Source organism: Pseudorca crassidens, chromosome 1 (assembly GCF_039906515.1).
Source record: "Pseudorca crassidens isolate mPseCra1 chromosome 1, mPseCra1.hap1, whole genome shotgun sequence".
Classification (NCBI taxonomy): Eukaryota; Metazoa; Chordata; class Mammalia; order Artiodactyla; family Delphinidae; genus Pseudorca; species Pseudorca crassidens.
Genome location: NC_090296.1, coordinates 53,490,398 through 53,507,045, shown reverse-complemented (window position 1 = coordinate 53,507,045; position 16,648 = coordinate 53,490,398). Strand labels below are relative to the sequence as shown.

The 16,648-nt window shown below is 37.2% G+C and overlaps 1 protein-coding gene and 1 pseudogene across 2 annotated transcripts in view; both read right to left on the bottom strand.

Moving 5' to 3' along the window:
• Positions 1-16,648, bottom strand: part of MDGA2 (MAM domain containing glycosylphosphatidylinositol anchor 2) — an 829,686-nt gene that overhangs the window by 210,715 nt on the left and 602,323 nt on the right. The gene's annotated exons all lie outside the window — the stretch shown is intronic.
• LOC137224000 (adenosine 5'-monophosphoramidase HINT1 pseudogene) lies at positions 8,680-11,832 on the bottom strand (annotated as a pseudogene).

The window sequence follows — 16,648 nt, the reverse complement described above, 5'->3', positions numbered from 1 at the left end:
CCATAAAGTTAGCACATATACTAGATTTTAATTTGGGCATAATAATGAAACAGAGAGGTAAAATATTGGAAGTATTTGGTAGTATTGAGTAATTTGTCCATGCTATGGCTTTCCTCTATCATCAATTTTAAAGAAAGGCTAGTTAGCTCTACAACAGAATGTCCATTTGGACCCATATTCTAAGACTTGTATTACTCACAGTCTTGTGGGTAAATCATGTATGAAATAGGCACTTATTTTTCAACATGCCATCATACCATATGGTAAGCTTACTGTTTTTGTCCATAATATGAATAAGCATAAATACATCTCTTATCATACTCTGTAAATAAAAACTGCCTTTTCTGCACTGACATACACACTTTTTTTTACTGACTCACCTATAATAAATGAGGAGATGCTAATAAAACAGGATTGACAATGTTTTACAAATCTAGCTATAAAGAAGAAAGCATGTATTAAAAACAAACATGAGGTTAAAATAGCACGGTGTTTGCATTTTGAAATTCTTAGGGGACATGTGCATGCACACACACACCCATACATACACACATGCACAACGCTTATTTTTAAAGAGTTATAGAAAATCTTATTACAATGGTATTGTTAGTCATTTGAAACATATGGGGAGATGCAGAATCCTGAAGCGAAGCAACTCTGGAGAGTTTAGTATTAGAAGATGGAGGACATGCAGTGCCATTCAATCAGGAAAACAGGTTTGGCAGGCAACAGTTATGGCTGTTCCAACTTCCCTCTCCCAGCAGGTGTTGCTATGGCACAAGAATAGCCTCCGAGGGATTCAGTGGAACACAAAGTGTAAGATGAAAGAGCGAAAGAGAAAATCATTCTTTGAGTGGCATTCATATTTTCTCTGCTACACAAGCTACAAGGCCAGTTGCAAATAAATACTTGCCGCCTCATAAACAGATAAGTGAAGGGGACCTTAAGCTGGGGTTGCTTAAGGGGTTATGTAGCATTCGCTTAAGTTTAGTTTTCAGGTATCTTGAATTGCTATGATCTTCACATAATTTGGTTTGCTAACTTGAGCTGACAGTAAAATATTTTCTAGAATCATTAATATAAATCTATAGCAACAAGACAATTTTTTACTGACATTTTTGGGAAAAGGTGTGAAAGCATATCTTTTTTCTGAGTTTAACCTCCCTTTCCTGACTTATTGTATGTGTTTCTCACGTACTGCAATACAGAAATGAACGACGGTCACTGACTAATTACGTAAAGTCTCGCAAGTGAAAAACTTGTTTTCTTTGAGACAACTAAATAAGAAAACAGGACCAAGATAATTCTGCTTGCTAGTGACTCGAATTATGTTAACATTTTAGCAAGCTAGGAATCTGAAGTAGACTGAGAAGAACTTGCTTTTTTCTGTAATAAGAAAGGAGATATTATAATAGTCAAAACCTCAAATAAAGTGCTAAGATCTTTAATTACTAAGATATGACCAGGTCATTTGATGAAAAGCTAATCAATCTATAATCATTTCTGGGAAATAGGGGACCAATTCCTCAACTTAACTCTCTACTGTTAATCAAGTTCCATTTCATGTTTGGTATATATTTTTTTCAATAATGCAGAGTAAAGGTGGAAAACTATAGTCAATTGGGTATAAACAATTGATTAAGATTTTAAACTTGAAAAGTTGAATACCACATTCTATACATGTATTATACAAACTGAAGGTAACAAACAGGAAAGAGTCCTATAGCTTAAAAGTTAGCCCAGAGATTCCCAAATTCCTGGAATTCTGATATTCCATTACACATTTGTGTTCTTGCCTACTCACTCTTGAAAATGGTGCCATGATTTATCCAAATATATTTAAATGCGTGTATAAATGCACTATCCCTTAAATTAACATTATGGGAGTAACAAAAGCAGAACTACAGGTATGAAAACTTATGCCCTAGGCTGGAGCTATTACCGATTCATCTTAATACACATTTTTGAGCCCCTCAAATAGGTAAATATGCTTAAGACTGGGGGCAAGAGAGATAAATTAGACCTTTAACTACATTTAATACTTTCAGTATGCATTATGGAAGCTGATAAATAGGGAGAATTCTCAGTAACTGATAACTGCTCACAATCATTTTTAAATCAGAAGGCCTTTTTTAATTGACATGTATAGTCTGGAAGAGTTGTAAGTGTACAAGATTAGAAATTGGACTTGGACACAGGGCCTAACCACTTACTAGCTGTGCAATCTTGGATTGTCTTAATCTGTTTTCTCATCAGCAAATAAGGCTGAGGAAAAGGAGAATTTAAAGATAAAATGGCATAATGCACATTAGAGCATCCTCTGAAGTGTAAAGTATTTCAAGTTGTGTAATATACTTGTAAAGAGCGAGGCTCAGGTCTGGCAGCCTAGATTCAGATCTTAGCTCTACCACCTATTAGCTGCATGACCTCAGGAAAGTTATCTAACCAGTATCTCTCAGTTTAAGTAAAGTGAACATAATATTACCTACTTAAATTTTCTTTTTTTAGAATTAAGCCATATAATACACATAAAATCTTGAACACAAGGTCTCTCATACAGTAAACACTCAATATATGTTAGTTATTATATTTTCTCAATGCCTTTTATTATGGTGATATCAATGACTGTATTTTATTGTTCTGCATATATTTCTATATTGAGGGCAAATATTTTGTTTTATTCATACCTGTGATGTCTCAAGTACTGAACATGGGTACACATAGGGTCAACGAAGTATTTTATAAATTTTATATATATATCATTACCATTGTCAGCTGTCTTGAAAATATGCATTCATTTCAGATGAGGACACTATTTGAAGAAGATAATATTTTGGAGAGGACAGGAGTGAACCTTTTTAATCTGAGTAGTCAGAGGCAACCCCCAAAGCCATCCAAGGAAAGAAGGTGCAGATTTCTGCCATTAGATATAATAATTTGAACTGTGTGTTTGGACTGTATTATAAAATGGCACATAATACAGACATCCTTTGTCAGTTGCTTCATTTGCAAATATTTTCTCCCATTCTGAGGGTTGTCTTTTGGTCTTGTTTATGGTTTCCTTTGCTGTGCAAAAGCTTTGAGGTTTCATTAGGTCCCATTTGCTTATTTTTGTTTTTATTTCCATTTCTCTGGGAGGTGGGTCAAAAAGGATCTTGCTGTGATTTATGTCATAGAGTGTTCTGCCTATGTTTTCCTCTAAGAGTTTGATAGTGTCTGGTCTTCCTTTAGGTCTTTAATTCATTTTGACCTTATTTTTGTGTATGGTATTAGGGAGTGTTGTAATCTCATACTTTTACATGTACCTGTCCAGTTTTCCCAGCACCACTTATTGAAGAGGCTGTCCTTGCAACTGTATTTACAATAGCCAGGAGATGGAAGCAACCTAAGTGTCCATCATCAGATGAATGGATAAAGAAGATGTGGCACATATATACAATGGAATATTACTCAGCCACAAAAAGAAAAGAAATTGAGTTATTTGTAGTGAGGTGGATGGACCTAGAGTCTGTCATACAGAGTGAAGTAAGTCAGAAAGAGAAAGACAAATACCGTATGCTAACACATATATATGGAATCTAAGAAAAAAAAATGTCATGAAGAACCTAGGGGTAAGACGGGAATAAAGACACAGACCTACTGGAGAATGGACTTGAGGATATGGGGAGGGGGAAGGGTAAGCTGTGACAAAGCGAGAGAGTGGCATGGACATATATACACTACAAAACGTAAAATAGATAGCTAGTGGGAAGCAGCCGCATAGCACAGGGAGATCAGCTCGGTGCTTTGTGACCACCTAGAGGGGTGGGATAGGGAGGGTGGGAGGGAGGGAGACGCAAGAGGGAAGAGATATGGGAACATATGTATATGTATAACTGATTCACTTTGTTATAAAGCAGAAACTAACACACCATTGTAAAGCAATTATACTCCAATAAAGATGTTAAAAAAAAAATACAGATATCTTAGCGCCCATTCTGTTCCTATGAAGTAATGAGGTTTGGACATTCCTCCATATATATCTCTCTCTCTTATGAAGAAGACAAAATGTCATTGTTGTACATTTTCACAAAGGTCAGGGTCTTGCCATGAAAACTGGGAACCAATAAGTAAAAAGGAACTATCTGATCATGTTAATTATGTGATTGCTTTCCTGTGGGTGAAGGAATTCTAAATTAAAAGAATAAGCTATAAATTATATATCAAAAGTGCAATGAAAGCACAGCAAAAGAAAGATGCTTTAAAGAAATCCACAATTTATTTTATTTTCTAGAGCAGGGGTCCCCAATCCCTGAGTCGTGGACCGGTATTGGTCCGTGGCCTGTTGGGGAACCGGGCTGCACAGCAGGAGGTGAGCGGTGGGCGGGCCAGCGAAGCTTCATCTGCTGCCCCCCATCGCTCACATTACCACCTGAACCATCTGGCCCCCTCCTCCACACACCATGCCCAGTCTGTGGAGTAACTGTCTTCCACGAAACCTGTCCCTGGTGCCAACAATGTTGGGGACCACTATTCTAGAGCAACTGTTGCTCACAGTGATAAACTCTTCAGTGCCTAATGGCTAGAAAAATCAATTTACTTCTATAATAAAAAGGCCATTTGTCTCCTTGTAGAATCCATCTGACATTGTTTGGCCTTTTATACATGATCACTCTGAACAATGCCTGTGGTTTACAAATTCCCTAATTATATCACTGATTATGTACTACTGAATATGCCTTATCCTGTGGAAATAGACACTATCACCATTTTAATAAACATTTTGACATAAAATGAAGCTGGCTCTTTCATGCTTTGTCAAGAGCAAAGTGAAACAACCAGTGAGCACAATGTTCCATCAACAGATTAGGACCACATGTTCTTTAGAGCAAATGAGGTTTAATTAACAGATCCATTAGCAGAGAACTGGTCAGTTAAAACATAGGAGAAGCGTTTTCTTATAACACATGGACACTTTATTAACAAATATTCTACAAATGCATGATTGTATTTTATGATTCATTCTGCCAGTCTGTAGAAGTATAGAATGCTACAGTAAAAATATGGGCCTAATTTTAAAATCACATAAAAACTCATATAACATCATTGATTGAAATGATATATAACTCATTCTAAGCTAATAAGTGTGTGAATAGAGTTTAGTACCATTTTATTAATATAGTTTTACATTCCATTTTATTCCTAAGCAAGGATATTTCCGTTTAAATGTCAACTAAATACATTTTGTTTACAAGTATTATTTAGATAGTCTTGGTGAAAGGGGATTACTTATGTTTCATTCATACTAAGTGCATTTTGGAGTGCAGACATTTGAACTCCTTGTCATTTTATTATTTCTACTTCGTGTATTTAAATTACCAATATATTTCATACTGTGCATAGAACCTTTTTTTAAAGTGCAATGATATGCTTTTAATTTCACATCTTTTTTAATCTCATCATTATTATGGTAGAACATCCCTAAGATTTGGGAAATTCTGATGTATTTACCTGATTTATTTATGTACTCAGAGGAATCTGGCGTCCTCAGTTCTTCCCTTCCCCTGCAAACTATTGTCTTGTCTCCTTATCTAAAGCTTTCAGTTCTGAGCCTAGGCTGTCTCTTAGGCTGACTTTCACCCAACAGGACCACCCAGGCTCCAATTCCTTAGTCAGAGAGGTAAGAAGGCAGACATGCCATGATTTGGGTTTTCTGAAATGGATTCACTCAACAAAAATATTTACATTTCTCAAAGTTTATCCCTGGAGTCTGAAATCTCATTATGTGTGCTTGTTCCATTGAGAAGCTGTGTGTTTTGTGTAAAGAACCTGGGTTTTGCAGTCAGAATTGACCTATGTTTAACACTTTGAAATGCTTCAGCATATGATAATGCTTTGCTTCTTAAACTGGGTGTGGATATATACGTGTGTAAACTATTTAAGCTTTATGCTTACAATTCATGCATTTTTCTATGTTTTTGTTACGTTGCTATAAAAGTTAACAAAAATACTTCACCATAGACAATGTGATCTGCACTTGCGTGCTGCAAGTTTTAATGTATAGACTAGGGTTACTTTAATATGTAATTCATGCCACTCAGGAGTACACAGCCCTAGATGTGGTTAGGCAGCATTTTAAAGACACAAACTCTGGGTCCACTCTTCTCAGGAAGCTAGAACAAGACAAGTATCATGTTGAGTTGCCCTAGAGAATTTTTAACCTAGCATAACGCTGAAAGTGGTCTCCTTTGTTGAAATGAATATTGCTCAATCTATGCACCTAGGTTAGAACAGGGTAAGGCCATGCCCCATTTTAGTGAGAGGAATATGAGATGAGCAAATGGGACCTGACATCCTAACACTCTCTGAAGCGGTGTTCTCAGAGTAGGGAAGTGTTGTGCCCCACTATCAACCCAACACATAGTCACAGGAACGAACTAGAATATTACCTGAATTCCTTTTAGAATATTTTAATACCTGCCTACAGTGATCTTTTGATGCAAGGCCCTTGTCAAAGGCCATAACCGAATATCAGAATCACCTGCGATAGTAAAGGGACATACCCACTTAATGTAAGATGCTGCAAGCTTATACTGAATTTGGAATCTGAGATTGTAAACTTGAATCAGGTTATGGCTATAGGAAGTGAACAAGTACCTAAGCTTTGGGATCCCATTTTCCTCTCTATAAATGGAAGGCACTAGGTAATCTATAAACGTCCTCAGTATTTAAAAACGATGCCAATAACTGAGACATTTAGAAATCTTTTTAAAATGTTTTACAAAATAGGTATATGGGAACCTGCCCCAATAATCTTTTGTTTTTATTTAAAAATAAATATTCAGAATTCATAAATATCCTCAAATTGTGCCATCAAAATCCTAATTGTAATGATTTTCTAAATTTATTTAATCTCTTTGCTAAGCTCACTGATATCACACAATGAAGGATGAAAAATTAAGACTGTAAAAACTAATGAGGCTCTTTTTATATATTAAAATGAATTCATTTGTAAGCAGATTTTCAGGGGAAAGTCCTTTGCACTAATGGTAGTTCTAACTTCTATTTTGGAGCTATTGTAAGAAATAGCTTTAAGACATTCCAAACTGTAAAATGAAACCTAGTCACTACAAACAAATTATATCACTATAATAACTGTTCTATCTAATGCCAGAAATCTAGGATTCTAGATCTTTTGCTATCACATAGACCAAAACGGTGATCAAACTGTTAGTCTATGGATCTAGTCTCTATGGCTACTTCTGTTTATTTCTCTGTTCTTCAATTGATAATGGTAGCTTGGTAGTATCATCTAAAAATGACATAAAAATTCCAAGTGTTATCATAATCATATCAGTAGTGAATCTAATACCACTCCCCACATCTCTATCTTCTCCTCTAGTCAAGAGACACAGAGTCAGTCCTGGTATTGTAGCTTTAAATAATATACCCTGATTTACATCCATTCTCAACTATGAGTTTGATGGAGACATTTATTCTTCATCAGTTAATGAATATAATTTTCATAATTCTTTCTTTAACTTGTGTAAGTTATTGCTAGTTATTATAATATTAAGTGCAAATTATGGAACTAACTAATTGTGTTCAGTCCTCTGGATTAGAAGAATCTCTATTCAGTCATTTAAAATTCATATAGTTTCCATGTCCCCATTGCTTGCATTTATAAGTGGATGAAGGGTATAGGAAACACAAATTGGGCATTCTTTCCTATTTCTCATTGACCTGCTCTTATCTCAATGTAATCTGGGAATTTCAAAAAGTGTTTAATTTTGCCAAGTGAAGGAAATCCTCAACACATGACACAGTAATTAGACAACAGCTAATTAACCACTGTTAAACTATGGCTTGTAAGGTAAAATCTTGGTTCTGATATTTGGGGAAGAAAGTGCTGGATATTTTAAGATGATAATTTGAGGAAAATCATAAATCCGATGTTATTTTCATAATTAGATAGATTCAGTTTTATGAGAAAATGCAATATAAAAACATGATTAATGTTTATTCAACTACTACAGAAAACAGAGAATTTAATGCAGGCAATCTTTGCATTTATGCTCTCCCCAAAAATAAGCAGTAGAAATATTGATATAATTTATGCTTCTCAAAACAACTTATAACTTCCTGACAAGGCCAACTAAAAATGTTTCCAATATTCTTCTCACTTCTGTAAATGATCTAATTGAAAAGAGAATTAGTGTAATTGTTACTGTCTGTAAATCTCTTTCTCTCATTCTCTCTCTCTTATTTTCTCTCTCCTTCCCACCCACCTTCCCTCCTTCAATTTCCAATCTTTTCACTTGAAGAAATATAAGCGCTCACTTCCACTATCAAATCCCATGCATCAATATTAAAGTACTTGAAACAAATATAATCTTCACATGCTGATAAAAAGGTATTGAAGGCTCTAAAGATGCTGTAAATACAGGAAGTTTTCCACTGGATATTCCCCTCTTTCATTTGGTTTCCACTGACCACTTTTTTTCCATTTTCTTCATGGTTTCTGCTTTTTCCACCATGTCCTTGGACATTTTGTTTGTTTTTGCTTCATACTCTCTTCTTGGATAAGCTCATCCACTTCTAATTAAGGCAACTACCTGTGAAGTCCATGTTCTACTTCTGACCTTTCTCTCAATTATTAAACCCTACTTTTTTGGGGAGAGGGGGACCATACAACAATCTTTTATTATGTATGGGTTTTTTAAATTATTTCTGCAATCTCTCCATACACAGGCAAAAAAATAAAAGTATTGTTTAGCATATTGGAACTTGCAAACTTGATCACTGAATAGAGAAGGGAAAATTATCCCTACAACATGCTTTACCAGGAGGCCAATTCATCTGCCGACCTCCAAGAACATGGAGATGAACACGGTAGACAGACTGTCCCCAATCTGAACCTTCATTCACCACCATTTGATAACCCTTCTTCAGGCCTAGATCAGCAGCACATTTCTTGCCAACAATCATTAAATGTCCAAGAAGACTTTCACCATTATCTTCTGCTGCAGAAATCTGGGATATATGTTTCTTGGGTATCACCAGAAAATGTGTTGGTGCTTGAGGGGAAATGTCATGGAAAGCGAGACACTGGTCATCCACATAAATGATTCTGGCTGGAATTTCCTTGTGAATGATCTTCCTAAAAATCGTGTCATCACCAGGCCAGGAAGTCTGAGCCTTAGCCCAAACCCTACTTTCTAATTGGTCACCAGAAACTTGAGAATGTCTTACCAACCTTTCAAGTACACCTAATCCCAAACCAATCTGTCCTCTCAAACCTTTCCTTAAGTCCCTCATTCAGACTTAACATTCCTCAGAATGTGGCATTACCATATTCTGAACTGAAGTATAACATTTTAGAATCATAGAAGTGTAACATACTTTGGGAGGACTGGAAGAACTCATCTAAGCAAATGGCTTTCAACTACATGTTTTTAATACTGTATGCACATGTATGTGTTTGTGAACTTAAGTCAGAATCCCCTGTCCAAATTTAATCGTAGATAGAAGTTCTATATATAAAAGAGAGATATATTTTGTTCTATGTGAAATGGTAAGGGAAATAAAAAAGGGTAAAATTCTCATCTGGTTACTTCCCTTCCCCGCACAGTTCAGTAGACCCTGAGAATAGTTTTTAAAAATCTCTAGGTGCGATTGGAACACCATTTAGAAATCAGTTACCCAGCTGATCCCTTTATTCTACAGACGGAAAGTTTTGGGGTCCAGCCAGACATAAGGTTGCAATGCTATTAAGTGGTAAATTTGGGCCTGGACCCAAGTCCAGGGCTCTGCACACACTAAGCTGCCTGATGTCAATCACGCACTCTCCCAATTGACTTGAGAGCACTGGTCACTGACTTAACTGCCCCTTAACAGAGGTTGTGAGTGTCCCTCAGCACTTCATCTGATTCCTATCAACCTCTTCAGCTGAATAAATAGTCTGCCCCCCAACCTGACCACCACACACACACTCTAATGGGCAAACTCTTTTTTTCTTATATTCCTTTTTTTCCACTCTATATCCTCAAACTCTTTCTTAAAAGTAACCTAAAGCCGTGGTGGAGAGAAAAGGAACTAAGATGTAAAGAGGTTACCTGACTTCTCAGATGTAGTTTATGAGCGAGTCTCATGCTTCTTCTACCAGCTAAGCCTTCTGTATCTTTCCCTCTCTAACCTGACACATCCATAAAGTAATACATATCTCCATGGCCTTAATTTATTCCTAATAAAAATTTTCTGCCTCCTCTCTCACATTATCACTAACGGACTCACTGAACACCTCCTCACAATGCAAAGGTAGTCTACAATGTTGGGAAAACAGAGGAAAAGTTTTCTTTGCCCAACTGATTGATTGCGAAGCTTCTGAAATGTCTTCTGAAACTCTCTTCTATTTCTCCACGGTCTTTCCTCTGTCTCTTTTTGGAACACTGCAGATTCACCCAATGAATAGGCCCTCCTGACACCAATCTGATTATGCTGCTACCTTGATAAAATTCCGTGGTCGTTCTTGACTGTGTGAAGGAGATCTAATTAATTCATTTCCTCCTAAGATCTAGTGCCAAATAATCCCCATTCTTAATCCAGCTCAGATGCCGCCTGCTCTATGGAACTCTTGCTGAATAGATTCAATAATTTCATCTTGTATGCTTCTATATCACTCTGATAGTTTATAAAGCAAATACTTGACTTTATCTGTTAATAAAAATTTTCAAGTGTATGGGATATAAAATCCATGAACTAGACCCTATACATTTTTATTTCTTCCTATAGTCCCTTTCCTATAGTGGTTGTTTAATAAATATTTTGGGAGGTTGAACGTGCACTACGTTTCATGAGTTAATCCCAGAATTGTGGAAGACAGCTCTACCTAATTTCTCTTTACCATATTGGAACACTTGGCATTATTCCGACTTGAATTGTCAGTTAACCCTTGCCTCTCAAATTTAAATTTTCAACCGCAATCTTCCTCCGCTAAGAACAGATTATTTAAGGCTGAGGGCTTGTGAAATAAAGGTCAGATATACCAAATGGAAGGAAAAAAATACCAGTGACGTAAGCTGTAAATACTGTGTTCATCTCTTGTGGTAGGTTTCCTTTTTTTTTTTTTTTGCGTTACGCGGGCCTCTCACTGCTATGGCCTCTCCCATTGCGGAGCACAGGCTCCGGACGCGCAGGCCCAGCGGCCACGGCCCACGGGCCCAGCCGCTCCGCGGCACGTGTAATCCTCCCGGACCGGGGCACGAACCCGCGTCCCCTGCATCGGCAGGCGGACTCAACCACTGTGCCACCAGGGAAGCCCGGTTTCCTATTTTTATTAAGAAAACCTTAGACGTTTTAGGAAGTCTCTGTAAACTGCTCTCATTTGATTTAACATACCTTTATTTTGTGTAATTTTAGCAATTTCTCTCCAAGGTCATTTAGCATATTCTAATGGAGCATTTGGTAAGCCTTCTGGAGGTATCTTTATTCTGAAAATATTCAAGCATGGATTTTTGACTGTTTGAATGATTGATATCAATAGGACACTAGACTTTAGCTCCAAACAGTCTTCATCAATGCTACCTGAGGCTAAATGATAAAAACAATAATAATACAAACAATAATATCTGATGTGGACAACTGACATTTTCTCAAACTTAATTTAGTGTGAGTATAACCATTTTTAGAAAACTCTGCTACTTTTCGTTCATAATATATATTTTTTGGCCTTTCATTTGTTCTTTTTTTTTTTGAATTTTATTTTTTAATACAGCACGTTCTAATTAGTGATCAATTTTATACACATCAGTGTATACATGTCAATCCCAATCGCCCAATTCATCACACCACCACCCCTCGTCCCCCCGCGGCTTCCCCCCCTTGGTGTCCATACATTTGTTCTCTACATCTGTGTCTCAATTTCTGCCCTGCAAACCGGTTCATCTGTACCATTTTTCTAGGTTCCACATATATGCATTAATACACGATATTTGTTTTTCTTTTTCTGACTTACTTCACTCTGTATGACAGGCTACAGATCCATCCCCCTCTCAACAAATGACCCAATTTCGTTCCTTTTTATGGCTGAGTAATATTCCATTGTATATATGTACCACAACTTCTTTATCCATTCGTCTGTCGATGGGCATTTAGGTTGCTTCCATGACCTGGCTGTTGTAAAGAGTGCTGCAATGAACATTGGAGTGCATGTGTCTTTTTGAATTGTGGTTTTCTCTGGGTATATGCCCAGTAGTGGGACTGCTGGATCATATGGTAATTCTATTTTTATTTTTTAAGGAACCTCCATACTGTTCTCCAAAGTGGCTGTATCAGTTTACATTCCCACCAACAGTGCAAGAGGGCTCCCTTTCCTCCACACCCTCTCCAGCATTTGTTGTTTGCAGATTTTCTGATGAAGACCATTCTAACTGGTGTGAGGTAATACCTCATTGTAGTTTTGATTTACATTTCTCTAATAATTAGCGATGTTGAGCAGCTTTTCATGTGCTTCTTGGCCATCTGTATGTCTTCTTTGGAGAAATGTCTATTTAGGTCTTCTGCCCAGTTTTGGATTGGGTTGTTTTTTTGATATTGAGCTGCATGAGCTGCTTGTAAATTTTGGAGATTAAATCTTTGTCACTTGCTTCATTTGCAAATATCTTCTCCCATCCTGAGGGTTGTCTTTTGGTCTTATTTATGGTTTCCTTTGCTGTGCAAAAGCTTTTAAGTTTCATTAGGTCCCATTTGTTTATTTTTGTTTTTATTTCCATTACTCTATGAGGTGGATTGAAAAAGATCTTGCTGTGATTTATGTCAAAGAGTGTTCTGCCTATGTTTTCCTCTAAGAGTTTTATAGTGTCCGGTCTTACATTTAGGTCTCTAATCCATTTTGAGTTTATTTTTGTGTATGGTGTTAGGGAGTGTTCTAATTTCATTCTTTTACATGTAGCTGTCCAGTTTTCCCAGCACCACTTGTTGAAGAGATTGTCTTTTCCCCAGTGTATACCCTTGTCTCCTTGGTCATAGATTAGTTGACCATAGGTGTGTGGGTTTACCTCTGGGCTTTCTATCTCGTTCCATTGATCTAGGTTTCTGTTTTTGTGCCAGTACCATATTGTGTTGATTACTGCAGCTTTGTAGTATAGTCTGAAGTCAGGGAGTCTGATTCCTGCAGCTCTGTTTTTTTCCCTCAAGACTGCTTTGGCTATTCGGGGTCTTTTGTGTTGCCATACAAATTTTAAGATTTTTTGTTCTAGTTCTGTAAAAAATGCCACGGTAATTTGATAGGGATTGCACTGAATCTGTAGATTGCTTTGGGTAGTATAGTCATTTTCACAATATTGATTTCCAATACAAGAACATGGTATATCTCTCCATCTATTTGTATCATCTTTAATTTCTTTCATCGGTGTCTTATAGTTTTTTGCATACAGGTCTTTTGTCTCCCTAGGAAGGTTTATTCCTAGGTATTTTATTCTTTTTGTTGCCATGGTAAATGGGAGTGTTTCCTTAATTTCTCTTTCAGATTTTTCATCATTAGTGTATAGGAATGCAAGAGATTTCTGTGCATTAATTTTGTATCCTTCTACTTCACCAAATTTACTGATTAGCTCTAGTAGTTTTCTGGTGGCATCTTTAGGATCTCTATGTATAGTATCATGTCATCTGCAAACAGTGACAGTTTTACTTCTTCTTTTCCAATTTGTGCTCCTTTTATTTCTTTTTCTTCTCTGATTGCCGTGGCTAGGACTTCCAAAACTACGTTGAATAACAGCGGTGAGAGTGGACATTCTTGTCTTGTTCCAGATCTTAGAGGAAATGCTTTCCATTTTTCACCATTGAGAATGATGTTTGCTGTGGGTTTGTTGTATATGGCCTTTATTATGTTGAGGTAGGTTCCCTCTATGCCCACTTTCTGGAGAGTTTTTATCATAAATGGGTGTTGAATTTTGTCAAAAGATTTTTCTGAATCTATTGAGATGATCATATGGTTTTTATTCTTCAATTTGTTAATATGGTGTATCACATTGATTGATTTGCATATACTGAAGAATCCTTGCATCCCTGGGATAAATCCCACTTGATCATGGTGTATGATCCTTTTAATATGTTATTGAATTATGTTTGCTAGTATTTTGTTGAAGATTTTTGCATCTATATTCATCAATGATATTGGTCTGTAATTTTCTTTTTTTGTAGTATCTTTGTCTGGTCTTGGTATCAGGGTGATGGTGGCCTCACAGAATGAGTTTTGGAGTGTTCCTTCATCCGCAATTTTTTTTTTTTTTCGGTACGCGGGCCTCTCACTGTTGTGGCCTCTCCCGTTGCAGAGCACAGGCTCCAGATGCACAGGCTCAGCAGCCATGGCTCACGGGCCTAGCCACTCCGCGGCATGTGGGATCTTCCTGGAACAGAACACGAACCCGTGTCCCCTGCATTGGCAGGCAGACTCTCAACCACTGAGCCACCAGGGAAGCCCCCTCCACAATTTTTTGGAAGAGTTTGAGAAAGATGGGTGTTAGCTCTTCTCTAAATGTTTGATAGGATTCGCCAGTGAAGATATCTGGTCCTGGACTTTTGTTTGTTGGAAGATTTTTTTTTTTTTTTTTTTTTTTTTGCGGTACGTGGGCCTCTCACTGCTGCCGCCTCTCCCGCCGCAGAGCACAGGCTCTGGTCGCGCAGGCCCAGCGGCCACGACTCACGGGCCCAGCTGCTCCGCGGCATGCGGGATCTTCCCAGACCGGGGCACGAACCCATGCCCCCCACATCGGCAGGCAGACTCCCAACCACTGTGCCACCAGGGAAGCCCTGTTGGAAGATTTTTAAGCACAGTTCCAATTTCATTACTTGTGATTGGTCTGTTCATATTTTCTATTTCTTCCTGGTTCAGTCTTGGAAGGTTACACCTTTCTCAGAATTTGTCCATGTCTTCCAGGTTGTCCATTTTTGGCATAGAGTTGCTGGTAGTAGTTTATTAGGATGCTTTGTATTTCTGCTGTGTCTGTTGTAACTTCTTTTTTCATTTCTAATTTTATTGATTTGAGTCCTCTCCCTCTTTTTCTTGATGAGACTTGCCAATGGTTTATCAATTTTGTTTATCTTCTCAAAGAACCAGCTTTTAGTTTTATTGATCTCTGCTACTATTTTCTTTGTTTCTATTTCATTTATTTCTGCCCTGATCTTTATGATTTCTTTCCTTCTGCTAACTTTGGGTTTTGTTTGTTCTTGTTTCTCTAGTTCCTTCAGGTGTAAGGTTAGAGTGTTTATTTGAGATTTTTCTTGTTTCTTGAGGTAGGCTTGTATAGCTATAAAGTTCCCTCTTAGAATTGCTTTTGCTGCATCCCATAGGTTTTGGATTGTCATGTTTGCATTGTCATTTGTTTCTAGGTATATTTTGATTTCCTCTTTGATTTCTTCAGTGATCTCTTGGTTATTTAGTAACGTAGTGTTTAGCCTCCATGTGTTTGTGATTTTTATGTTTTTTCCCCTGTATTTCACTTCTAATCTCATAGCGTTGTGTTCAGAAAAGATGCTTGATATGATTTCAATTTCCTTAAATTTATTGAGGCTTGATTTGTGAGCCAAGATGTGATCTATCCTGGAGAATGTTCTGTGCACACTTGAGAAGAAAGTGTAATCTGCTGTTTTTGGATGGAATGTCCTATAAATATCAATGAAATCTATCTGGTCTATTGTGGCATTTAAAGCTTGTGTTTCCCTATTTTCATTTTGGATGATCTGTCCGTTGGTGTAAGTGAGGTGTTAAAGTCCCCCATTATTATTGTGTTACTGTCAATTTCCTCTTTTACAGCTGTTAGCAGTTGCCTTATGTATTGAGGTACTCCTATGTTGCATGCATATATAATTGTTATGTCTTCTTCTTGGATTGATCCCTTGTTCATTATGTAGTGTCCTTCCTTGTCTCTTGTAACATTCTTTATTTTAAAGTCTATTTTATCTGATATGAGTATAGCTACTCCAGCTTTCTTTTGATTTCCATTTACATGGAATATCATTTTCCATCCCCTCACTTTCAGTCTGTATGTGTCCCTAGGTCTGAAATGGATCTCTTGTAGACAGCATATGTATGGGTCTTGTTTTTGTATCCATTCAGCAAGCCTGTGTCTTTTGGTTGGATCATTTAATCCATTCACGTTTAAGGTAATTATCGATATGTATGTTCCTATGACCATTTTCTTATTTGTTTTGGGTTTGTTTTTGTAGGTCCTTTTCTTCTCTTGTGTTTCCCACTTAGAGAAGTTCCTTGAGCGTTTGTTGTAGAGCTGGTTTGGTGGTGCTGAATTCTCTTAGCTTTCGCCTGTTTGTAAAGCTTTTGATTTCTCCATCGAATCTGAATGAGATCCTTGCCGGGTAGAGTAATCTTGGTTGTAAGTTCTTCCTTTTCATCACTTTAAGTATATCATGCCACTCCCTTCTGGCTTGTAGAGTTTCTGCTGAGAAATCAGCTGTTAACCTTATGGGAGTTCCCATGTATGTTATTTGTCATTTTTCCCTTGCTGCTTTCAATGATTTTTCTTTGTCTTTGATTTTTGCCAATTTGATTACTATGTGTCTTGGCATGTTTCTCCTTGGGTTTATCCTGTATGGGACTTGCTGCGCTTCCTGGACTTGGGTGGCTATTTCCTTTCCCATGTCAGGGAAGTTTTTG